The sequence below is a fragment of the Schistocerca piceifrons genome, unplaced genomic scaffold, assembly GCF_021461385.2.
Source record: "Schistocerca piceifrons isolate TAMUIC-IGC-003096 unplaced genomic scaffold, iqSchPice1.1 HiC_scaffold_536, whole genome shotgun sequence".
In the NCBI taxonomy this organism is placed as follows: Eukaryota; Metazoa; Arthropoda; class Insecta; order Orthoptera; family Acrididae; genus Schistocerca; species Schistocerca piceifrons.
In genome coordinates this window covers 1-22,122 of record NW_025728773.1, presented here as the reverse complement: position 1 = coordinate 22,122, position 22,122 = coordinate 1, and the positions used below count along the sequence as shown (strand labels likewise).

The following is a 22,122-nucleotide window of genomic DNA, read 5'->3' as shown; positions in this document are numbered from 1 at the left end:
TGTGGATCTGCCGCACGTCCCTTCGTTTTGCAAGTACCACATTTATTGAATTTTTTAGTTACGATGGCAACATCACTACAAGTTGTCTGTGCAGTACGGTGCACACAAGCAGTTTCCGTGGTGTAGCGGTTATCACGTCTGCCTAACACGCAGAAGGTCCCCGGTTCGATCCCGGGCGGAAACACTTTTTCATCACTTTAAGCAAGACTTACTAACATGCATCTGCTACCACCTGTACCCGAAACCTTCGTAATCGCCTTCACGCGTCGGACCAGAGTGTCAATTGCTCACGTCGAATAAGAAATTCGTTTGATATTGACGGCGAGCTTTTTGCGCTGACTCAGCCACTGACGTGCGATCAGTTTGCACAAAACGCGTTGGCTCGTCCGGGATTTGAACCCGGGACCTCCTGCACCCTAAGCAGGAATTATACCCATTTTTTTTTTTTTTTTTTGAACCTGTCTCCACTGTTAGGACACTAAGCAGTGTGGTTAGCTGCATTCAACCCCCGTGGCAATGTCTTGCAGTCCTCCAGCTTTGTTGACCACAGTTAGGTGCCTCGATAAGAGGTGGACAGGTGTCGCATCGCTCTCGCCGTCACTTGTTACCACGAATCGTACTTAACGTAGTTTTCTGCAAGCGTCAGCGTAGCGTCAGTCGAGCTAAGTCGGGCCAAGTCGCATAAGAGGAGCAACAAAATGCGCATTTCCGGTACCGGGAATCGAACCCGCGCCTCCTGGGTGAGAGCCAGGTACCCTAGCCACTTTTTTTTTTTATTTTTTTTTTTAACGCGTCGGACCAGAGTGTCAATTGCTCACATCGAATAAGAAGTTCATTTGATATTGACGGCGAGCTTTTTGCGCTGACTCAGCCACTGACGTGCGATCAGTTTGCACAAAACGCTAGGGCTCGTCCGGGATTTGAACCCGGGACCTCCTGCACCCTAAGCAGGAATCATACCCCTAGACCAACGAGCGCTGTGACACGGTGATTGCCAATTATTCCAATCCCTCGATGTCGTCCAGGGTGCCCTGGAAGTCTCGTGTACGCTGGCGGGATGGGGGCGGCCTTCCTGGGCTGTCGGTACCTTCATGTAGAGCTGCCGCTGGGCTCGCACTGCTTGCTGCTGAGAAAGTGATTGCTTTGCTGATATGACTCGCAATAACGACTGCGCGAAACGCCGCTATCTCGTTAGGGGTGCTACGGCAGACACCCTCTCGAGCACCCCGAAGACTTCTTGAGCCCTCGGCTGTGATGGGTTCCAGGCTGACAAAAGATCTGTCGTGTGTGCATTCGCCGACGATAGAAAGGCTGAGGCAAGTTTGAGTGAAAAAGGATGGACTCATCGTGTCCGTCGTTTCCGTAGTGTAGCGGTTATCACGTCTGCTTCACACGCAGAAGGTCCCCGGTTCGATCCCGGGCGGGAACAGTATTTTCCTGCCTATGTCGTATTGTCCTCCAATGAGCCACTTCGTGTGTGGATCTGCCGCACGTCCCTTCGTTTTGCAAGTACCACATTTATTGAATTTTTTAGTTACGATGGCAACATCACTACAAGTTGTCTGTGCAGTACGGTGCACACAAGCAGTTTCCGTGGTGTAGCGGTTATCACGTCTGCCTAACACGCAGAAGGTCCCCGGTTCGATCCCGGGCGGAAACACTTTTTCATCACTTTAAGCAAGACTTACTAACATGCATCTGCTACCACCTGTACCCGAAACCTTCGTAATCGCCTTCACGCGTCGGACCAGAGTGTCAATTGCTCACGTCGAATAAGAAATTCGTTTGATATTGACGGCGAGCTTTTTGCGCTGACTCAGCCACTGACGTGCGATCAGTTTGCACAAAACGCGTTGGCTCGTCCGGGATTTGAACCCGGGACCTCCTGCACCCTAAGCAGGAATTATACCCATTTTTTTTTTTTTTTTTTTTGAACCTGTCTCCACTGTTAGGACACTAAGCAGTGTGGTTAGCTGCATTCAACCCCCGTGGCAATGTCTTGCAGTCCTCCAGCTTTGTTGACCACAGTTAGGTGCCTCGATAAGAGGTGGACAGGTGTCGCATCGCTCTCGCCGTCACTTGTTACCACGAATCGTACTTAACGTAGTTTTCTGCAAGCGTCAGCGTAGCGTCAGTCGAGCTAAGTCGGGCCAAGTCGCATAAGAGGAGCAACAAAATGCGCATTTCCGGTACCGGGAATCGAACCCGCGCCTCCTGGGTGAGAGCCAGGTACCCTAGCCACTTTGTTTTTTTTTATTTTTTTTTTTAACGCGTCGGACCAGAGTGTCAATTGCTCACATCGAATAAGAAGTTCATTTGATATTGACGGCGAGCTTTTTGCGCTGACTCAGCCACTGACGTGCGATCAGTTTGCACAAAACGCTAGGGCTCGTCCGGGATTTGAACCCGGGACCTCCTGCACCTTAAGCAGGAATCATACCCCTAGACCAACGAGCGCTGTGACACGGTGATTGCCAATTATTCCAATCCCTCGATGTCGTCCAGGGTGCCCTGGAAGTCTCGTGTACGCTGGCGGGATGGGGGCGGCCTTCCTGGGCTGTCGGTACCTTCATGTAGAGCTGCCGCTGGGCTCGCACTGCTTGCTGCTGAGAAAGTGATTGCTTTGCTGATATGACTCGCAATAACGACTGCGCGAAACGCCGCTATCTCGTTAGGGGTGCTACGGCAGACACCCTCTCGAGCACCCCGAAGACTTCTTGAGCCCTCGGCTGTGATGGGTTCCAGGCTGACAAAAGATCTGTCGTGTGTGCATTCGCCGACGATAGAAAGGCTGAGGCAAGTTTGAGTGAAAAAGGATGGACTCGTCGTGTCCGTCGTTTCCGTAGTGTAGCGGTTATCACGTCTGCTTCACACGCAGAAGGTCCCCGGTTCGATCCCGGGCGGGAACAGTATTTTCCTGCCTATGTCGTATTGTCCTCCAATGAGCCACTTCGTGTGTGGATCTGCCGCACGTCCCTTCGTTTTGCAAGTACCACATTTATTGAATTTTTTAGTTACGATGGCAACATCACTACAAGTTGTCTGTGCAGTACGGTGCACACAAGCAGTTTCCGTGGTGTAGCGGTTATCACGTCTGCCTAACACGCAGAAGGTCCCCGGTTCGATCCCGGGCGGAAACACTTTTTCATCACTTTAAGCAAGACTTACTAACATGCATCTGCTACCACCTGTACCCGAAACCTTCGTAATCGCCTTCACGCGTCGGACCAGAGTGTCAATTGCTCACGTCGAATAAGAAATTCGTTTGATATTGACGGCGAGCTTTTTGCGCTGACTCAGCCACTGACGTGCGATCAGTTTGCACAAAACGCGTTGGCTCGTCCGGGATTTGAACCCGGGACCTCCTGCACCCTAAGCAGGAATTATACCCATTTTTTTTTTTTTTTTTTTTGAACCTGTCTCCACTGTTAGGACACTAAGCAGTGTGGTTAGCTGCATTCAACCCCCGTGGCAATGTCTTGCAGTCCTCCAGCTTTGTTGACCACAGTTAGGTGCCTCGATAAGAGGTGGACAGGTGTCGCATCGCTCTCGCCGTCACTTGTTACCACGAATCGTACTTAACGTAGTTTTCTGCAAGCGTCAGCGTAGCGTCAGTCGAGCTAAGTCGGGCCAAGTCGCATAAGAGGAGCAACAAAATGCGCATTTCCGGTACCGGGAATCGAACCCGCGCCTCCTGGGTGAGAGCCAGGTACCCTAGCCACTTTTTTTTTTTTTATTTTTTTTTTTTAACGCGTCGGACCAGAGTGTCAATTGCTCACATCGAATAAGAAGTTCATTTGATATTGACGGCGAGCTTTTTGCGCTGACTCAGCCACTGACGTGCGATCAGTTTGCACAAAACGCTAGGGCTCGTCCGGGATTTGAACCCGGGACTTCCTGCACCCTAAGCAGGAATCATACCCCTAGACCAACGAGCGCTGTGACACGGTGATTGCCAATTATTCCAATCCCTCGATGTCGTCCAGGGTGCCCTGGAAGTCTCGTGTACGCTGGCGGGATGGGGGCGGCCTTCCTGGGCTGTCGGTACCTTCATGTAGAGCTGCCGCTGGGCTCGCACTGCTTGCTGCTGAGAAAGTGATTGCTTTGCTGATATGACTCGCAATAACGACTGCGCGAAACGCCGCTATCTCGTTAGGGGTGCTACGGCAGACACCCTCTCGAGCACCCCGAAGACTTCTTGAGCCCTCGGCTGTGATGGGTTCCAGGCTGACAAAAGATCTGTCGTGTGTGCATTCGCCGACGATAGAAAGGCTGAGGCAAGTTTGAGTGAAAAAGGATGGACTCGTCGTGTCCGTCGTTTCCGTAGTGTAGCGGTTATCACGTCTGCTTCACACGCAGAAGGTCCCCGGTTCGATCCCGGGCGGGAACAGTATTTTCCTGCCTATGTCGTATTGTCCTCCAATGAGCCACTTCGTGTGTGGATCTGCCGCACGTCCCTTCGTTTTGCAAGTACCACATTTATTGAATTTTTTAGTTACGATGGCAACATCACTACAAGTTGTCTGTGCAGTACGGTGCACACAAGCAGTTTCCGTGGTGTAGCGGTTATCACGTCTGCCTAACACGCAGAAGGTCCCCGGTTCGATCCCGGGCGGAAACACTTTTTCATCACTTTAAGCAAGACTTACTAACATGCATCTGCTACCACCTGTACCCGAAACCTTCGTAATCGCCTTCACGCGTCGGACCAGAGTGTCAATTGCTCACGTCGAATAAGAAATTCGTTTGATATTGACGGCGAGCTTTTTGCGCTGACTCAGCCACTGACGTGCGATCAGTTTGCACAAAACGCGTTGGCTCGTCCGGGATTTGAACCCGGGACCTCCTGCACCCTAAGCAGGAATTATACCCATTTTTTTTTTTTTTTTTTGAACCTGTCTCCACTGTTAGGACACTAAGCAGTGTGGTTAGCTGCATTCAACCCCCGTGGCAATGTCTTGCAGTCCTCCAGCTTTGTTGACCACAGTTAGGTGCCTCGATAAGAGGTGGACAGGTGTCGCATCGCTCTCGCCGTCACTTGTTACCACGAATCGTACTTAACGTAGTTTTCTGCAAGCGTCAGCGTAGCGTCAGTCGAGCTAAGTCGGGCCAAGTCGCATAAGAGGAGCAACAAAATGCGCATTTCCGGTACCGGGAATCGAACCCGCGCCTCCTGGGTGAGAGCCAGGTACCCTAGCCACTTTTTTTTTTTTTATTTTTTTTTTTAACGCGTCGGACCAGAGTGTCAATTGCTCACATCGAATAAGAAGTTCATTTGATATTGACGGCGAGCTTTTTGCGCTGACTCAGCCACTGACGTGCGATCAGTTTGCACAAAACGCTAGGGCTCGTCCGGGATTTGAACCCGGGACCTCCTGCACCCTAAGCAGGAATCATACCCCTAGACCAACGAGCGCTGTGACACGGTGATTGCCAATTATTCCAATCCCTCGATGTCGTCCAGGGTGCCCTGGAAGTCTCGTGTACGCTGGCGGGATGGGGGCGGCCTTCCTGGGCTGTCGGTACCTTCATGTAGAGCTGCCGCTGGGCTCGCACTGCTTGCTGCTGAGAAAGTGATTGCTTTGCTGATATGACTCGCAATAACGACTGCGCGAAACGCCGCTATCTCGTTAGGGGTGCTACGGCAGACACCCTCTCGAGCACCCCGAAGACTTCTTGAGCCCTCGGCTGTGATGGGTTCCAGGCTGACAAAAGATCTGTCGTGTGTGCATTCGCCGACGATAGAAAGGCTGAGGCAAGTTTGAGTGAAAAAGGATGGACTCGTCGTGTCCGTCGTTTCCGTAGTGTAGCGGTTATCACGTCTGCTTCACACGCAGAAGGTCCCCGGTTCGATCCCGGGCGGGAACAGTATTTTCCTGCCTATGTCGTATTGTCCTCCAATGAGCCACTTCGTGTGTGGATCTGCCGCACGTCCCTTCGTTTTGCAAGTACCACATTTATTGAATTTTTTAGTTACGATGGCAACATCACTACAAGTTGTCTGTGCAGTACGGTGCACACAAGCAGTTTCCGTGGTGTAGCGGTTATCACGTCTGCCTAACACGCAGAAGGTCCCCGGTTCGATCCCGGGCGGAAACACTTTTTCATCACTTTAAGCAAGACTTACTAACATGCATCTGCTACCACCTGTACCCGAAACCTTCGTAATCGCCTTCACGCGTCGGACCAGAGTGTCAATTGCTCACGTCGAATAAGAAATTCGTTTGATATTGACGGCGAGCTTTTTGCGCTGACTCAGCCACTGACGTGCGATCAGTTTGCACAAAACGCGTTGGCTCGTCCGGGATTTGAACCCGGGACCTCCTGCACCCTAAGCAGGAATTATACCCATTTTTTTTTTTTTTTTTTTTGAACCTGTCTCCACTGTTAGGACACTAAGCAGTGTGGTTAGCTGCATTCAACCCCCGTGGCAATGTCTTGCAGTCCTCCAGCTTTGTTGACCACAGTTAGGTGCCTCGATAAGAGGTGGACAGGTGTCGCATCGCTCTCGCCGTCACTTGTTACCACGAATCGTACTTAACGTAGTTTTCTGCAAGCGTCAGCGTAGCGTCAGTCGAGCTAAGTCGGGCCAAGTCGCATAAGAGGAGCAACAAAATGCGCATTTCCGGTACCGGGAATCGAACCCGCGCCTCCTGGGTGAGAGCCAGGTACCCTAGCCACTTTTTTTTTTTTTATTTTTTTTTTTTAACGCGTCGGACCAGAGTGTCAATTGCTCACATCGAATAAGAAGTTCATTTGATATTGACTTCGAGCTTTTTGCGCTGACTCAGCCACTGACGTGCGATCAGTTTGCACAAAACGCTAGGGCTCGTCCGGGATTTGAACCCGGGACTTCCTGCACCCTAAGCAGGAATCATACCCCTAGACCAACGAGCGCTGTGACACGGTGATTGCCAATTATTCCAATCCCTCGATGTCGTCCAGGGTGCCCTGGAAGTCTCGTGTACGCTGGCGGGATGGGGGCGGCCTTCCTGGGCTGTCGGTACCTTCATGTAGAGCTGCCGCTGGGCTCGCACTGCTTGCTGCTGAGAAAGTGATTGCTTTGCTGATATGACTCGCAATAACGACTGCGCGAAACGCCGCTATCTCGTTAGGGGTGCTACGGCAGACACCCTCTCGAGCACCCCGAAGACTTCTTGAGCCCTCGGCTGTGATGGGTTCCAGGCTGACAAAAGATCTGTCGTGTGTGCATTCGCCGACGATAGAAAGGCTGAGGCAAGTTTGAGTGAAAAAGGATGGACTCGTCGTGTCCGTCGTTTCCGTAGTGTAGCGGTTATCACGTCTGCTTCACACGCAGAAGGTCCCCGGTTCGATCCCGGGCGGGAACAGTATTTTCCTGCCTATGTCGTATTGTCCTCCAATGAGCCACTTCGTGTGTGGATCTGCCGCACGTCCCTTCGTTTTGCAAGTACCACATTTATTGAATTTTTTAGTTACGATGGCAACATCACTACAAGTTGTCTGTGCAGTACGGTGCACACAAGCAGTTTCCGTGGTGTAGCGGTTATCACGTCTGCCTAACACGCAGAAGGTCCCCGGTTCGATCCCGGGCGGAAACACTTTTTCATCACTTTAAGCAAGACTTACTAACATGCATCTGCTACCACCTGTACCCGAAACCTTCGTAATCGCCTTCACGCGTCGGACCAGAGTGTCAATTGCTCACGTCGAATAAGAAATTCGTTTGATATTGACGGCGAGCTTTTTGCGCTGACTCAGCCACTGACGTGCGATCAGTTTGCACAAAACGCGTTGGCTCGTCCGGGATTTGAACCCGGGACCTCCTGCACCCTAAGCAGGAATTATACCCATTTTTTTTTTTTTTTTTTGAACCTGTCTCCACTGTTAGGACACTAAGCAGTGTGGTTAGCTGCATTCAACCCCCGTGGCAATGTCTTGCAGTCCTCCAGCTTTGTTGACCACAGTTAGGTGCCTCGATAAGAGGTGGACAGGTGTCGCATCGCTCTCGCCGTCACTTGTTACCACGAATCGTACTTAACGTAGTTTTCTGCAAGCGTCAGCGTAGCGTCAGTCGAGCTAAGTCGGGCCAAGTCGCATAAGAGGAGCAACAAAATGCGCATTTCCGGTACCGGGAATCGAACCCGCGCCTCCTGGGTGAGAGCCAGGTACCCTAGCCACTTTTTTTTTTTTTATTTTTTTTTTTAACGCGTCGGACCAGAGTGTCAATTGCTCACATCGAATAAGAAGTTCATTTGATATTGACGGCGAGCTTTTTGCGCTGACTCAGCCACTGACGTGCGATCAGTTTGCACAAAACGCTAGGGCTCGTCCGGGATTTGAACCCGGGACCTCCTGCACCCTAAGCAGGAATCATACCCCTAGACCAACGAGCGCTGTGACACGGTGATTGCCAATTATTCCAATCCCTCGATGTCGTCCAGGGTGCCCTGGAAGTCTCGTGTACGCTGGCGGGATGGGGGCGGCCTTCCTGGGCTGTCGGTACCTTCATGTAGAGCTGCCGCTGGGCTCGCACTGCTTGCTGCTGAGAAAGTGATTGCTTTGCTGATATGACTCGCAATAACGACTGCGCGAAACGCCGCTATCTCGTTAGGGGTGCTACGGCAGACACCCTCTCGAGCACCCCGAAGACTTCTTGAGCCCTCGGCTGTGATGGGTTCCAGGCTGACAAAAGATCTGTCGTGTGTGCATTCGCCGACGATAGAAAGGCTGAGGCAAGTTTGAGTGAAAAAGGATGGACTCGTCGTGTCCGTCGTTTCCGTAGTGTAGCGGTTATCACGTCTGCTTCACACGCAGAAGGTCCCCGGTTCGATCCCGGGCGGGAACAGTATTTTCCTGCCTATGTCGTATTGTCCTCCAATGAGCCACTTCGTGTGTGGATCTGCCGCACGTCCCTTCGTTTTGCAAGTACCACATTTATTGAATTTTTTAGTTACGATGGCAACATCACTACAAGTTGTCTGTGCAGTACGGTGCACACAAGCAGTTTCCGTGGTGTAGCGGTTATCACGTCTGCCTAACACGCAGAAGGTCCCCGGTTCGATCCCGGGCGGAAACACTTTTTCATCACTTTAAGCAAGACTTACTAACATGCATCTGCTACCACCTGTACCCGAAACCTTCGTAATCGCCTTCACGCGTCGGACCAGAGTGTCAATTGCTCACGTCGAATAAGAAATTCGTTTGATATTGACGGCGAGCTTTTTGCGCTGACTCAGCCACTGACGTGCGATCAGTTTGCACAAAACGCGTTGGCTCGTCCGGGATTTGAACCCGGGACCTCCTGCACCCTAAGCAGGAATTATACCCATTTTTTTTTTTTTTTTTTTGAACCTGTCTCCACTGTTAGGACACTAAGCAGTGTGGTTAGCTGCATTCAACCCCCGTGGCAATGTCTTGCAGTCCTCCAGCTTTGTTGACCACAGTTAGGTGCCTCGATAAGAGGTGGACAGGTGTCGCATCGCTCTCGCCGTCACTTGTTACCACGAATCGTACTTAACGTAGTTTTCTGCAAGCGTCAGCGTAGCGTCAGTCGAGCTAAGTCGGGCCAAGTCGCATAAGAGGAGCAACAAAATGCGCATTTCCGGTACCGGGAATCGAACCCGCGCCTCCTGGGTGAGAGCCAGGTACCCTAGCCACTTTTTTTTTTTTATTTTTTTTTTTTAACGCGTCGGACCAGAGTGTCAATTGCTCACATCGAATAAGAAGTTCATTTGATATTGACGGCGAGCTTTTTGCGCTGACTCAGCCACTGACGTGCGATCAGTTTGCACAAAACGCTAGGGCTCGTCCGGGATTTGAACCCGGGACCTCCTGCACCCTAAGCAGGAATCATACCCCTAGACCAACGAGCGCTGTGACACGGTGATTGCCAATTATTCCAATCCCTCGATGTCGTCCAGGGTGCCCTGGAAGTCTCGTGTACGCTGGCGGGATGGGGGCGGCCTTCCTGGGCTGTCGGTACCTTCATGTAGAGCTGCCGCTGGGCTCGCACTGCTTGCTGCTGAGAAAGTGATTGCTTTGCTGATATGACTCGCAATAACGACTGCGCGAAACGCCGCTATCTCGTTAGGGGTGCTACGGCAGACACCCTCTCGAGCACCCCGAAGACTTCTTGAGCCCTCGGCTGTGATGGGTTCCAGGCTGACAAAAGATCTGTCGTGTGTGCATTCGCCGACGATAGAAAGGCTGAGGCAAGTTTGAGTGAAAAAGGATGGACTCGTCGTGTCCGTCGTTTCCGTAGTGTAGCGGTTATCACGTCTGCTTCACACGCAGAAGGTCCCCGGTTCGATCCCGGGCGGGAACAGTATTTTCCTGCCTATGTCGTATTGTCCTCCAATGAGCCACTTCGTGTGTGGATCTGCCGCACGTCCCTTCGTTTTGCAAGTACCACATTTATTGAATTTTTTAGTTACGATGGCAACATCACTACAAGTTGTCTGTGCAGTACGGTGCACACAAGCAGTTTCCGTGGTGTAGCGGTTATCACGTCTGCCTAACACGCAGAAGGTCCCCGGTTCGATCCCGGGCGGAAACACTTTTTCATCACTTTAAGCAAGACTTACTAACATGCATCTGCTACCACCTGTACCCGAAACCTTCGTAATCGCCTTCACGCGTCGGACCAGAGTGTCAATTGCTCACGTCGAATAAGAAATTCGTTTGATATTGACGGCGAGCTTTTTGCGCTGACTCAGCCACTGACGTGCGATCAGTTTGCACAAAACGCGTTGGCTCGTCCGGGATTTGAACCCGGGACCTCCTGCACCCTAAGCAGGAATTATACCCATTTTTTTTTTTTTTTTTTTGAACCTGTCTCCACTGTTAGGACACTAAGCAGTGTGGTTAGCTGCATTCAACCCCCGTGGCAATGTCTTGCAGTCCTCCAGCTTTGTTGACCACAGTTAGGTGCCTCGATAAGAGGTGGACAGGTGTCGCATCGCTCTCGCCGTCACTTGTTACCACGAATCGTACTTAACGTAGTTTTCTGCAAGCGTCAGCGTAGCGTCAGTCGAGCTAAGTCGGGCCAAGTCGCATAAGAGGAGCAACAAAATGCGCATTTCCGGTACCGGGAATCGAACCCGCGCCTCCTGGGTGAGAGCCAGGTACCCTAGCCACTTTTTTTTTTTTTATTTTTTTTTTTTAACGCGTCGGACCAGAGTGTCAATTGCTCACATCGAATAAGAAGTTCATTTGATATTGACGGCGAGCTTTTTGCGCTGACTCAGCCACTGACGTGCGATCAGTTTGCACAAAACGCTAGGGCTCGTCCGGGATTTGAACCCGGGACCTCCTGCACCCTAAGCAGGAATCATACCCCTAGACCAACGAGCGCTGTGACACGGTGATTGCCAATTATTCCAATCCCTCGATGTCGTCCAGGGTGCCCTGGAAGTCTCGTGTACGCTGGCGGGATGGGGGCGGCCTTCCTGGGCTGTCGGTACCTTCATGTAGAGCTGCCGCTGGGCTCGCACTGCTTGCTGCTGAGAAAGTGATTGCTTTGCTGATATGACTCGCAATAACGACTGCGCGAAACGCCGCTATCTCGTTAGGGGTGCTACGGCAGACACCCTCTCGAGCACCCCGAAGACTTCTTGAGCCCTCGGCTGTGATGGGTTCCAGGCTGACAAAAGATCTGTCGTGTGTGCATTCGCCGACGATAGAAAGGCTGAGGCAAGTTTGAGTGAAAAAGGATGGACTCGTCGTGTCCGTCGTTTCCGTAGTGTAGCGGTTATCACGTCTGCTTCACACGCAGAAGGTCCCCGGTTCGATCCCGGGCGGGAACAGTATTTTCCTGCCTATGTCGTATTGTCCTCCAATGAGCCACTTCGTGTGTGGATCTGCCGCACGTCCCTTCGTTTTGCAAGTACCACATTTATTGAATTTTTTAGTTACGATGGCAACATCACTACAAGTTGTCTGTGCAGTACGGTGCACACAAGCAGTTTCCGTGGTGTAGCGGTTATCACGTCTGCCTAACACGCAGAAGGTCCCCGGTTCGATCCCGGGCGGAAACACTTTTTCATCACTTTAAGCAAGACTTACTAACATGCATCTGCTACCACCTGTACCCGAAACCTTCGTAATCGCCTTCACGCGTCGGACCAGAGTGTCAATTGCTCACGTCGAATAAGAAATTCGTTTGATATTGACGGCGAGCTTTTTGCGCTGACTCAGCCACTGACGTGCGATCAGTTTGCACAAAACGCGTTGGCTCGTCCGGGATTTGAACCCGGGACCTCCTGCACCCTAAGCAGGAATTATACCCATTTTTTTTTTTTTTTTTTTTGAACCTGTCTCCACTGTTAGGACACTAAGCAGTGTGGTTAGCTGCATTCAACCCCCGTGGCAATGTCTTGCAGTCCTCCAGCTTTGTTGACCACAGTTAGGTGCCTCGATAAGAGGTGGACAGGTGTCGCATCGCTCTCGCCGTCACTTGTTACCACGAATCGTACTTAACGTAGTTTTCTGCAAGCGTCAGCGTAGCGTCAGTCGAGCTAAGTCGGGCCAAGTCGCATAAGAGGAGCAACAAAATGCGCATTTCCGGTACCGGGAATCGAACCCGCGCCTCCTGGGTGAGAGCCAGGTACCCTAGCCACTTTTTTTTTTTTTATTTTTTTTTTTTAACGCGTCGGACCAGAGTGTCAATTGCTCACATCGAATAAGAAGTTCATTTGATATTGACGGCGAGCTTTTTGCGCTGACTCAGCCACTGACGTGCGATCAGTTTGCACAAAACGCTAGGGCTCGTCCGGGATTTGAACCCGGGACTTCCTGCACCCTAAGCAGGAATCATACCCCTAGACCAACGAGCGCTGTGACACGGTGATTGCCAATTATTCCAATCCCTCGATGTCGTCCAGGGTGCCCTGGAAGTCTCGTGTACGCTGGCGGGATGGGGGCGGCCTTCCTGGGCTGTCGGTACCTTCATGTAGAGCTGCCGCTGGGCTCGCACTGCTTGCTGCTGAGAAAGTGATTGCTTTGCTGATATGACTCGCAATAACGACTGCGCGAAACGCCGCTATCTCGTTAGGGGTGCTACGGCAGACACCCTCTCGAGCACCCCGAAGACTTCTTGAGCCCTCGGCTGTGATGGGTTCCAGGCTGACAAAAGATCTGTCGTGTGTGCATTCGCCGACGATAGAAAGGCTGAGGCAAGTTTGAGTGAAAAAGGATGGACTCGTCGTGTCCGTCGTTTCCGTAGTGTAGCGGTTATCACGTCTGCTTCACACGCAGAAGGTCCCCGGTTCGATCCCGGGCGGGAACAGTATTTTCCTGCCTATGTCGTATTGTCCTCCAATGAGCCACTTCGTGTGTGGATCTGCCGCACGTCCCTTCGTTTTGCAAGTACCACATTTATTGAATTTTTTAGTTACGATGGCAACATCACTACAAGTTGTCTGTGCAGTACGGTGCACACAAGCAGTTTCCGTGGTGTAGCGGTTATCACGTCTGCCTAACACGCAGAAGGTCCCCGGTTCGATCCCGGGCGGAAACACTTTTTCATCACTTTAAGCAAGACTTACTAACATGCATCTGCTACCACCTGTACCCGAAACCTTCGTAATCGCCTTCACGCGTCGGACCAGAGTGTCAATTGCTCACGTCGAATAAGAAATTCGTTTGATATTGACGGCGAGCTTTTTGCGCTGACTCAGCCACTGACGTGCGATCAGTTTGCACAAAACGCGTTGGCTCGTCCGGGATTTGAACCCGGGACCTCCTGCACCCTAAGCAGGAATTATACCCATTTTTTTTTTTTTTTTTTTTGAACCTGTCTCCACTGTTAGGACACTAAGCAGTGTGGTTAGCTGCATTCAACCCCCGTGGCAATGTCTTGCAGTCCTCCAGCTTTGTTGACCACAGTTAGGTGCCTCGATAAGAGGTGGACAGGTGTCGCATCGCTCTCGCCGTCACTTGTTACCACGAATCGTACTTAACGTAGTTTTCTGCAAGCGTCAGCGTAGCGTCAGTCGAGCTAAGTCGGGCCAAGTCGCATAAGAGGAGCAACAAAATGCGCATTTCCGGTACCGGGAATCGAACCCGCGCCTCCTGGGTGAGAGCCAGGTACCCTAGCCACTTTTTTTTTTTTTATTTTTTTTTTTAACGCGTCGGACCAGAGTGTCAATTGCTCACATCGAATAAGAAGTTCATTTGATATTGACGGCGAGCTTTTTGCGCTGACTCAGCCACTGACGTGCGATCAGTTTGCACAAAACGCTAGGGCTCGTCCGGGATTTGAACCCGGGACCTCCTGCACCCTAAGCAGGAATCATACCCCTAGACCAACGAGCGCTGTGACACGGTGATTGCCAATTATTCCAATCCCTCGATGTCGTCCAGGGTGCCCTGGAAGTCTCGTGTACGCTGGCGGGATGGGGGCGGCCTTCCTGGGCTGTCGGTACCTTCATGTAGAGCTGCCGCTGGGCTCGCACTGCTTGCTGCTGAGAAAGTGATTGCTTTGCTGATATGACTCGCAATAACGACTGCGCGAAACGCCGCTATCTCGTTAGGGGTGCTACGGCAGACACCCTCTCGAGCACCCCGAAGACTTCTTGAGCCCTCGGCTGTGATGGGTTCCAGGCTGACAAAAGATCTGTCGTGTGTGCATTCGCCGACGATAGAAAGGCTGAGGCAAGTTTGAGTGAAAAAGGATGGACTCGTCGTGTCCGTCGTTTCCGTAGTGTAGCGGTTATCACGTCTGCTTCACACGCAGAAGGTCCCCGGTTCGATCCCGGGCGGGAACAGTATTTTCCTGCCTATGTCGTATTGTCCTCCAATGAGCCACTTCGTGTGTGGATCTGCCGCACGTCCCTTCGTTTTGCAAGTACCACATTTATTGAATTTTTTAGTTACGATGGCAACATCACTACAAGTTGTCTGTGCAGTACGGTGCACACAAGCAGTTTCCGTGGTGTAGCGGTTATCACGTCTGCCTAACACGCAGAAGGTCCCCGGTTCGATCCCGGGCGGAAACACTTTTTCATCACTTTAAGCAAGACTTACTAACATGCATCTGCTACCACCTGTACCCGAAACCTTCGTAATCGCCTTCACGCGTCGGACCAGAGTGTCAATTGCTCACGTCGAATAAGAAATTCGTTTGATATTGACGGCGAGCTTTTTGCGCTGACTCAGCCACTGACGTGCGATCAGTTTGCACAAAACGCGTTGGCTCGTCCGGGATTTGAACCCGGGACCTCCTGCACCCTAAGCAGGAATTATACCCATTTTTTTTTTTTTTTTTTTTGAACCTGTCTCCACTGTTAGGACACTAAGCAGTGTGGTTAGCTGCATTCAACCCCCGTGGCAATGTCTTGCAGTCCTCCAGCTTTGTTGACCACAGTTAGGTGCCTCGATAAGAGGTGGACAGGTGTCGCATCGCTCTCGCCGTCACTTGTTACCACGAATCGTACTTAACGTAGTTTTCTGCAAGCGTCAGCGTAGCGTCAGTCGAGCTAAGTCGGGCCAAGTCGCATAAGAGGAGCAACAAAATGCGCATTTCCGGTACCGGGAATCGAACCCGCGCCTCCTGGGTGAGAGCCAGGTACCCTAGCCACTTTTTTTTTTTTATTTTTTTTTTTAACGCGTCGGACCAGAGTGTCAATTGCTCACATCGAATAAGAAGTTCATTTGATATTGACGGCGAGCTTTTTGCGCTGACTCAGCCACTGACGTGCGATCAGTTTGCACAAAACGCTAGGGCTCGTCCGGGATTTGAACCCGGGACCTCCTGCACCCTAAGCAGGAATCATACCCCTAGACCAACGAGCGCTGTGACACGGTGATTGCCAATTATTCCAATCCCTCGATGTCGTCCAGGGTGCCCTGGAAGTCTCGTGTACGCTGGCGGGATGGGGGCGGCCTTCCTGGGCTGTCGGTACCTTCATGTAGAGCTGCCGCTGGGCTCGCACTGCTTGCTGCTGAGAAAGTGATTGCTTTGCTGATATGACTCGCAATAACGACTGCGCGAAACGCCGCTATCTCGTTAGGGGTGCTACGGCAGACACCCTCTCGAGCACCCCGAAGACTTCTTGAGCCTCGGCTGTGATGGGTTCCAGGCTGACAAAAGATCTGTCGTGTGTGCATTCGCCGACGATAGAAAGGCTGAGGCAAGTTTGAGTGAAAAAGGATGGACTCGTCGTGTCCGTCGTTTCCGTAGTGTAGCGGTTATCACGTCTGCTTCACACGCAGAAGGTCCCCGGTTCGATCCCGGGCGGGAACAGTATTTTCCTGCCTATGTCGTATTGTCTCCAATGAGCCACTTCGTGTGTGGATCTGCCGCACGTCCCTTCGTTTTGCAAGTACCACATTTATTGAATTTTTTAGTTACGATGGCAACATCACTACAAGTTGTCTGTGCAGTACGGTGCACACAAGCAGTTTCCGTGGTGTAGCGGTTATCACGTCTGCCTAACACGCAGAAGGTCCCCGGTTCGATCCCGGCGGAAACACTTTTTCATCACTTTAAGCAAGACTTACTAACATGCATCTGCTACCACCTGTACCCGAAACCTTCGTAATCGCCTTCACGCGTCGGACCAGAGTGTCAATTGCTCACGTCGAATAAGAAATTCGTTTGATATTGACGGCGAGCTTTTTGCGCTGACTCAGCCACTGACGTGCGATCAGTTTGCACAAAACGCGTTGGCTCGTCCGGGATTTGAACCGGGACCTCCTGCCACCCTAAGCAGGAATTATACCCATTTTTTTTTTTTTTTTTTTGAACCTGTCTCCACTGTTAGGACACTAAGCAGTGTGGTTAGCTGCATTCAACCCCCGTGGCAATGTCTTGCAGTCCTCCAGCTTTGTTGACCACAGTTAGGTGCCTCGATAAGAGGTGGACAGGTGTCGCATCGCTCTCGCCGTCACTTGTTACCACGAATCGTACTTAACGTAGTTTTCTGCAAGCGTCAGCGTAGCGTCAGTCGAGCTAAGTCGGGCCAAGTCGCATAAGAGAGCAACAAAATGCGCATTTCCGGTACCGGAATCGAACCCGCGCCTCCTGGGTGAGAGCCAGGTACCCTAGCCACTTTGTTTTTTTTTATTTTTTTTTTTAACGCGTCGGACCAGAGTGTCAATTGCTCACATCGAATAAGAAGTTCATTTGATATTGACGGCGAGCTTTTTGCGCTGACTCAGCCACTGACGTGCGATCAGTTTGCACAAAACGCTAGGGCTCGTCCGGGATTTGAACCCGGGACCTCCTGCACCCTAAGCAGGAATCATACCCCTAGACCAACGAGCGCTGGTGACACGGTGATTGCCAATTATTCCAATCCCTCGATGTCGTCCAGGGTGCCCTGGAAGTCTCGTGTACGCTGGCGGGATGGGGGCGGCCTTCCTGGGCTGTCGGTACCTTCATGTAGAGCTGCCGCTGGGCTCGCACTGCTTGCTGCTGAGAAAGTGATTGCTTTGCTGATATGGACTCGCAATAACGACTGCGCGAAACGCCGCTATCTCGTTAGGGGTGCTACGGCAGACACCCTCTCGAGCACCCGAAGACTTCTTGAGCCCTCGGCTGTGATGGGTTCCAGGCTGACAAAAGATCTGTCGTGTGTGCATTCGCCGACGATAGAAAGGCTGAGGCAAGTTTGAGTGAAAAAGGATGGACTCGTCGTGTCCGTCGTTTCCGTAGTGTAGGCGGTTATCACGTCTGCTTCACACGCAGAAGGTCCCCGTTCGATCCCGGGCGGGAACAGTATTTTCCTGCCTATGTCGTATTGTCCTCCAATGAGCCACTTCGTGTGTGGATCTGCCGCACGTCCCTTCGTTTTGCAAGTACCACATTTATTGAATTTTTTTAGTTACGATGGCAACATCACTACAAGTTGTCTGTGCAGTACGGTGCACACAAGCAGTTTCCGTGGTGTAGCGGTTATCACGTCTGCCTAACACGCAGAAGGTCCCCGGTTCGATCCCGGGCGGAAACACTTTTTCATCACTTTAAGCAAGACTTACTAACATGCATCTGCTACCACCTGTACCCGAAACCTTCGTAATCGCCTTCACGCGTCGGACCAGAGTGTCAATTGCTCACGTCGAATAAGAAATTCGTTTGATATTGACGGCGAGCTTTTTGCGCTGACTCAGCCACTGACGTGCGATCAGTTTGCACAAAAACGCGTTGGGCTCGTCCGGGATTTGAACCCGGGACCTCCTGCACCCTAAGCAGGAATTATACCCATTTTTTTTTTTTTTTTTTTGAACCTGTCTCCACTGTTAGGACACTAAGCAGTGTGGTTAGCTGCATTCAACCCCGTGGCAATGTCTTGCAGTCCTCCAGCTTTGTTGACCACAGTTAGGTGCCTCGATAAGAGGTGGACAGGTGTCGCATCGCTCTCGCCGTCACTTGTTACCACGAATCGTACTTAACGTAGTTTTCTGCAAGCGTCAGCGTAGCGTCAGTCGAGCTAAGTCGGGCCAAGTCGCATAAGAGGAGCAACAAAATGCGCATTTCCGGTACCGGGAATCGAACCCGCGCCTCCTGGGTGAGAGCCAGGTACCCTAGCCACTTTTTTTTTTTTATTTTTTTTTTTTAACGCGTCGGACCAGAGTGTCAATTGCTCACATCGATAAGAAGTTCATTTGATATTGACGGCGAGCTTTTTGCGCTGACTCAGCCACTGACGTGCGATCAGTTTGCACAAAACGCTAGGGCTCGTCCGGATTTGAACCCGGGACCTCCTGCACCCTAAGCAGGAATCATACCCCTAGACCAACGAGCGCTGTGACACGGTGATTGCCAATTATTCCAATCCCTCGATGTCGTCCAGGGTGCCCTGGAAGTCTCGTGTACGCTGGCGGGATGGGGCGGCCTTCCTGGGCTGTCGGTACCTTCATGTAGAGCTGCCGCTGGGCTCGCACTGCTTGCTGCTGAGAAAGTGATTGCTTTGCTGATATGACTCGCAATAACGACTGCGCGAAACGCCGCTATCTCGTTAGGGGTGCTACGGCAGACACCCTCTCGAGCACCCCCGAAGACTTCTTGAGCCCTCGGCTGTGATGGGTTCCAGGCTGACAAAAGATCTGTCGTGTGTGCATTCGCCGACGATAGAAAGGCTGAGGCAAGTTTGAGTGAAAAAGGATGGACTCGTCGTGTCCGTCGTTTCCGTAGTGTAGCGGTTATCACGTCTGCTTCACACGCAGAAGGTCCCCGGTTCGATCCCGGGCGGGAACAGTATTTCCTGCCTATGTCGTATTGTCCTCCAATGAGCCACTTCGTGTGTGGATCTGCCGCACGTCCCTTCGTTTTGCAAGTACCACATTTATTGAATTTTTTAGTTACGATGGCAACATCACTACAAGTTGTCTGTGCAGTACGGTGCACACAAGCAGTTTCCGTGGTGTAGCGGTTATCACGTCTGCTAACACGCAGAAGGTCCCGGTTCGATCCCGGGCGGAAACACTTTTTCATCACTTTAAGCAAGACTTACTAACATGCATCTGCTACCACCTGTACCCGAAACCTTCGTAATCGCCTTCACGCGGTCGGACCAGAGTGTCAATTGCTCACGTCGAATAAGAAATTCGTTTGATATTGACGGCGAGCTTTTTGCGCTGACTCAGCCACTGACGTGCGATCAGTTTGCACAAAACGCGTTGGCTCGTCCGGGATTTGAACCCGGGACCTCCTGCACCCTAAGCAGGAATTATACCCATTTTTTTTTTTTTTTTTTTTGAACCTGTCTCCACTGTTAGGACACTAAGCAGTGTGGTTAGCTGCATTCAACCCCCCGTGGCAATGTCTTGCAGTCCTCCAGCTTTGTTGACCACAGTTAGGTGCCTCGATAAGAGGTGGACAGGTGTCGCATCGCTCTCGCCGTCACTTGTTACCACGAATCGTACTTAACGTAGTTTTCTGCAAGCGTCAGCGTAGCGTCAGTCGAGCTAAGTCGGGCCAAGTCGCATAAGAGGAGCAACAAAATGCGCATTTCCGGTACCGGGAATCGAACCCGCGCCTCCTGGGTGAGAGGCCAGGTACCCTAGCCACTTTGTTTTTTTTTATTTTTTTTTTTAACGCGTCGGACCAGAGTGTCAATTGCTCACATCGAATAAGAAGTTCATTTGATATTGACGGCGAGCTTTTTGCGCTGACTCAGCCACTGACGTGCGATCAGTTTGCACAAAACGCTAGGGCTCGTCCGGGATTTGAACCCGGGACCTCCTGCACCCTAAGCAGGAATCATACCCCTAGACCAACGAGCGCTGTGACACGGTGATTGCCAATTATTCAATCCCTCGATGGTCGTCCAGGGTGCCCTGGAAGTCTCGTGTACGCTGGCGGGATGGGGGCGGCCTTCCTGGCTGTCGGTACCTTCATGTAGAGCTGCCGCTGGGCTCGCACTGCTTGCTGCTGAGAAAGTGATTGCCTTTGCTGATATGACTCGCAATAACGACTGCGCGAAACGCCGCTATCTCGTTAGGGGTGCTACGGCAGACACCCTCTCGAGCACCCCGAAGACTTCTTGAGCCCTCGGCTGTGATGGGTTCCAGGCTGACAAAAGATCTGTCGTGTGTGCATTCGCCGACGATAGAAAGGCTGAGGCAAGTTTGAGTGAAAAAGGATGGACTCGTCGTGTCCGTCGTTTCCGTAGTGTAGCGGTTATCACGTCTGCTTCACACGCAGAAGGTCCCCGGTTCGATCCCGGGCGGGAACAGTATTTTCCTGCCTATGTCGTATTGTCCTCCAATGAGCCACTTCGTGTGTGGATCTGCCGCACGTCCCTTCGTTTTGCAAGTACCACATTTATTGAATTTTTTAGTTACGATGGCAACATCACTACAAGTTGTCTGTGCAGTACGGTGCACACAAGCAGTTTCCGTGGTGTAGCGGTTATCACGTCTGCCTAACACGCAGAAGGTCCCCGGTTCGATCCGGCGGAAACACTTTTTCATCACTTTAAGCAAGACTTACTAACATGCATCTGCTACCACCTGTACCCGAAACCTTCGTAATCGCCTTCACGCGTCGGACCAGAGTGTCAATTGCTCACGTCGAATAAGAAATTCGTTTGATATTGACGGCGAGCTTTTTGCGCTGACTCAGCCACTGACGTGCGATCAGTTTGCACAAAACGCGTTGGCTCGTCCGGGATTTGAACCCGGACCTCCTGCACCCTAAGCAGGAATTATACCCATTTTTTTTTTTTTTTTTTTGAACCTGTCTCCACTGTTAGGACACTAAGCAGTGTGGTTAGCTGCATTCAACCCCCGTGCAATGTCTTGCAGTCCTCCAGCTTTGTTGACCACAGTTAGGTGCCTCGATAAGAGGTGGACAGGTGTCGCATCGCTCTCGCCGTCACTTGTTACCACGAATCGTACTTAACGTAGTTTTCTGCAAGCGTCAGCGTAGCGTCAGTCGAGCTAAGTCGGGCCAAGTCCGCATAAGAGGAGCAACAAAATGCGCATTTCCGGTACCGGGAATCGAACCCGCGCCTCCTGGGTGAGAGCCAGGTACCCTAGCCACTTTTTTTTTTTTTATTTTTTTTTTTAACGCGTCGGACCAGAGTGTCAATTGCTCACATCGAATAAGAAGTTCATTTGATATTGACGGCGAGCTTTTTGCGCTGACTCAGCCACTGACGTGCGATCAGTTTGCACAAAACGCTAGGGCTCGTCCGGGATTTGAACCCGGGACCTCCTGCACCCTAAGCAGGAATCATACCCCTAGACCAACGAGCGCTGTGACACGGTGATTGCAATTATTCCAATCCCTCGATGTCGTCCAGGGTGCCCTGGAAGTCTCGTGTACGCTGGCGGGATGGGGGCGGCCTTCCTGGGCTGTCGGTAACCTTCATGTAGAGCTGCCGCTGGGCTCGCACTGCTTGCTGCTGAGAAAGTGATTGCTTTGCTGATATGACTCGCAATAACGACTGCGCGAAACGCCGCTATCTCGTTAGGGGTGCTACGGCAGACACCCTCTCGAGCACCCGAAGACTTCTTGAGCCCTCGCTGTGATGGGTTCCAGGCTGACAAAAGAATCTGTCGTGTGTGCATTCCCGACGATAGAAAGGCTGAGGCAAGGTTGAGTGAAAAAGGATGGACTCGTCGTGTCCGTCGTTTCCGTAGTGTAGCGGTTATCACGTCTGCTTCACACGCAGAAGGTCCCCGGTTCGATCC

At 51.6% G+C, this 22,122-nt stretch overlaps 39 non-coding genes across 39 annotated transcripts; 28 read left to right on the top strand and 11 right to left on the bottom strand.

Annotated features, from left to right (window-relative positions):
* The first annotated feature begins 111 nt into the window (after positions 1-111).
* On the top strand, positions 112-184 carry Trnav-aac. Its single transcript has one exon. It is a non-coding gene; the product is annotated as a tRNA-Val (tRNA).
* Positions 185-903: 719 nt separating this feature from the next.
* Trnap-agg lies at positions 904-977 on the bottom strand. The gene has a single exon. It is a non-coding gene; the product is annotated as a tRNA-Pro (tRNA).
* Positions 978-1,356: 379 nt separating this feature from the next.
* On the top strand, positions 1,357-1,429 carry Trnav-cac. Its single transcript has one exon. It is a non-coding gene; the product is annotated as a tRNA-Val (tRNA).
* A 158-nt stretch (positions 1,430-1,587) lies between these two features.
* Trnav-aac lies at positions 1,588-1,660 on the top strand. The gene has a single exon. It is a non-coding gene; the product is annotated as a tRNA-Val (tRNA).
* A 723-nt stretch (positions 1,661-2,383) lies between these two features.
* Trnal-aag lies at positions 2,384-2,457 on the bottom strand. Its single transcript has one exon. It is a non-coding gene; the product is annotated as a tRNA-Leu (tRNA).
* Positions 2,458-2,836: 379 nt separating this feature from the next.
* Positions 2,837-2,909, top strand: Trnav-cac. The gene has a single exon. It is a non-coding gene; the product is annotated as a tRNA-Val (tRNA).
* A 158-nt stretch (positions 2,910-3,067) lies between these two features.
* On the top strand, positions 3,068-3,140 carry Trnav-aac. The gene has a single exon. It is a non-coding gene; the product is annotated as a tRNA-Val (tRNA).
* A 1,177-nt stretch (positions 3,141-4,317) lies between these two features.
* On the top strand, positions 4,318-4,390 carry Trnav-cac. Its single transcript has one exon. It is a non-coding gene; the product is annotated as a tRNA-Val (tRNA).
* A 158-nt stretch (positions 4,391-4,548) lies between these two features.
* Positions 4,549-4,621, top strand: Trnav-aac. Its single transcript has one exon. It is a non-coding gene; the product is annotated as a tRNA-Val (tRNA).
* Positions 4,622-5,342: 721 nt separating this feature from the next.
* Positions 5,343-5,416, bottom strand: Trnap-agg. Its single transcript has one exon. It is a non-coding gene; the product is annotated as a tRNA-Pro (tRNA).
* Positions 5,417-5,795: 379 nt separating this feature from the next.
* Positions 5,796-5,868, top strand: Trnav-cac. The gene has a single exon. It is a non-coding gene; the product is annotated as a tRNA-Val (tRNA).
* A 158-nt stretch (positions 5,869-6,026) lies between these two features.
* Trnav-aac lies at positions 6,027-6,099 on the top strand. Its single transcript has one exon. It is a non-coding gene; the product is annotated as a tRNA-Val (tRNA).
* A 1,177-nt stretch (positions 6,100-7,276) lies between these two features.
* Trnav-cac lies at positions 7,277-7,349 on the top strand. The gene has a single exon. It is a non-coding gene; the product is annotated as a tRNA-Val (tRNA).
* A 158-nt stretch (positions 7,350-7,507) lies between these two features.
* On the top strand, positions 7,508-7,580 carry Trnav-aac. The gene has a single exon. It is a non-coding gene; the product is annotated as a tRNA-Val (tRNA).
* A 721-nt stretch (positions 7,581-8,301) lies between these two features.
* On the bottom strand, positions 8,302-8,375 carry Trnap-agg. The gene has a single exon. It is a non-coding gene; the product is annotated as a tRNA-Pro (tRNA).
* A 379-nt stretch (positions 8,376-8,754) lies between these two features.
* On the top strand, positions 8,755-8,827 carry Trnav-cac. The gene has a single exon. It is a non-coding gene; the product is annotated as a tRNA-Val (tRNA).
* Positions 8,828-8,985: 158 nt separating this feature from the next.
* Trnav-aac lies at positions 8,986-9,058 on the top strand. The gene has a single exon. It is a non-coding gene; the product is annotated as a tRNA-Val (tRNA).
* Positions 9,059-9,780: 722 nt separating this feature from the next.
* Positions 9,781-9,854, bottom strand: Trnap-agg. The gene has a single exon. It is a non-coding gene; the product is annotated as a tRNA-Pro (tRNA).
* A 379-nt stretch (positions 9,855-10,233) lies between these two features.
* On the top strand, positions 10,234-10,306 carry Trnav-cac. The gene has a single exon. It is a non-coding gene; the product is annotated as a tRNA-Val (tRNA).
* A 158-nt stretch (positions 10,307-10,464) lies between these two features.
* Trnav-aac lies at positions 10,465-10,537 on the top strand. The gene has a single exon. It is a non-coding gene; the product is annotated as a tRNA-Val (tRNA).
* Positions 10,538-11,260: 723 nt separating this feature from the next.
* Trnap-agg lies at positions 11,261-11,334 on the bottom strand. Its single transcript has one exon. It is a non-coding gene; the product is annotated as a tRNA-Pro (tRNA).
* Positions 11,335-11,713: 379 nt separating this feature from the next.
* Trnav-cac lies at positions 11,714-11,786 on the top strand. The gene has a single exon. It is a non-coding gene; the product is annotated as a tRNA-Val (tRNA).
* Positions 11,787-11,944: 158 nt separating this feature from the next.
* On the top strand, positions 11,945-12,017 carry Trnav-aac. The gene has a single exon. It is a non-coding gene; the product is annotated as a tRNA-Val (tRNA).
* Positions 12,018-13,194: 1,177 nt separating this feature from the next.
* Trnav-cac lies at positions 13,195-13,267 on the top strand. The gene has a single exon. It is a non-coding gene; the product is annotated as a tRNA-Val (tRNA).
* A 158-nt stretch (positions 13,268-13,425) lies between these two features.
* On the top strand, positions 13,426-13,498 carry Trnav-aac. Its single transcript has one exon. It is a non-coding gene; the product is annotated as a tRNA-Val (tRNA).
* A 723-nt stretch (positions 13,499-14,221) lies between these two features.
* Trnap-agg lies at positions 14,222-14,295 on the bottom strand. The gene has a single exon. It is a non-coding gene; the product is annotated as a tRNA-Pro (tRNA).
* A 379-nt stretch (positions 14,296-14,674) lies between these two features.
* On the top strand, positions 14,675-14,747 carry Trnav-cac. The gene has a single exon. It is a non-coding gene; the product is annotated as a tRNA-Val (tRNA).
* Positions 14,748-14,905: 158 nt separating this feature from the next.
* Trnav-aac lies at positions 14,906-14,978 on the top strand. The gene has a single exon. It is a non-coding gene; the product is annotated as a tRNA-Val (tRNA).
* A 722-nt stretch (positions 14,979-15,700) lies between these two features.
* On the bottom strand, positions 15,701-15,774 carry Trnap-agg. The gene has a single exon. It is a non-coding gene; the product is annotated as a tRNA-Pro (tRNA).
* A 378-nt stretch (positions 15,775-16,152) lies between these two features.
* Trnav-cac lies at positions 16,153-16,225 on the top strand. The gene has a single exon. It is a non-coding gene; the product is annotated as a tRNA-Val (tRNA).
* A 157-nt stretch (positions 16,226-16,382) lies between these two features.
* Positions 16,383-16,454, top strand: Trnav-aac. The gene has a single exon. It is a non-coding gene; the product is annotated as a tRNA-Val (tRNA).
* A 720-nt stretch (positions 16,455-17,174) lies between these two features.
* Positions 17,175-17,248, bottom strand: Trnap-agg. The gene has a single exon. It is a non-coding gene; the product is annotated as a tRNA-Pro (tRNA).
* Positions 17,249-17,628: 380 nt separating this feature from the next.
* Positions 17,629-17,701, top strand: Trnav-cac. The gene has a single exon. It is a non-coding gene; the product is annotated as a tRNA-Val (tRNA).
* A 159-nt stretch (positions 17,702-17,860) lies between these two features.
* Trnav-aac lies at positions 17,861-17,933 on the top strand. Its single transcript has one exon. It is a non-coding gene; the product is annotated as a tRNA-Val (tRNA).
* A 1,174-nt stretch (positions 17,934-19,107) lies between these two features.
* Positions 19,108-19,180, top strand: Trnav-cac. The gene has a single exon. It is a non-coding gene; the product is annotated as a tRNA-Val (tRNA).
* A 954-nt stretch (positions 19,181-20,134) lies between these two features.
* On the bottom strand, positions 20,135-20,208 carry Trnap-agg. Its single transcript has one exon. It is a non-coding gene; the product is annotated as a tRNA-Pro (tRNA).
* Positions 20,209-20,587: 379 nt separating this feature from the next.
* On the top strand, positions 20,588-20,660 carry Trnav-cac. The gene has a single exon. It is a non-coding gene; the product is annotated as a tRNA-Val (tRNA).
* A 158-nt stretch (positions 20,661-20,818) lies between these two features.
* On the top strand, positions 20,819-20,889 carry Trnav-aac. The gene has a single exon. It is a non-coding gene; the product is annotated as a tRNA-Val (tRNA).
* A 721-nt stretch (positions 20,890-21,610) lies between these two features.
* Positions 21,611-21,684, bottom strand: Trnap-agg. Its single transcript has one exon. It is a non-coding gene; the product is annotated as a tRNA-Pro (tRNA).
* Between the last annotated feature and the right edge of the window lie 438 nt (positions 21,685-22,122).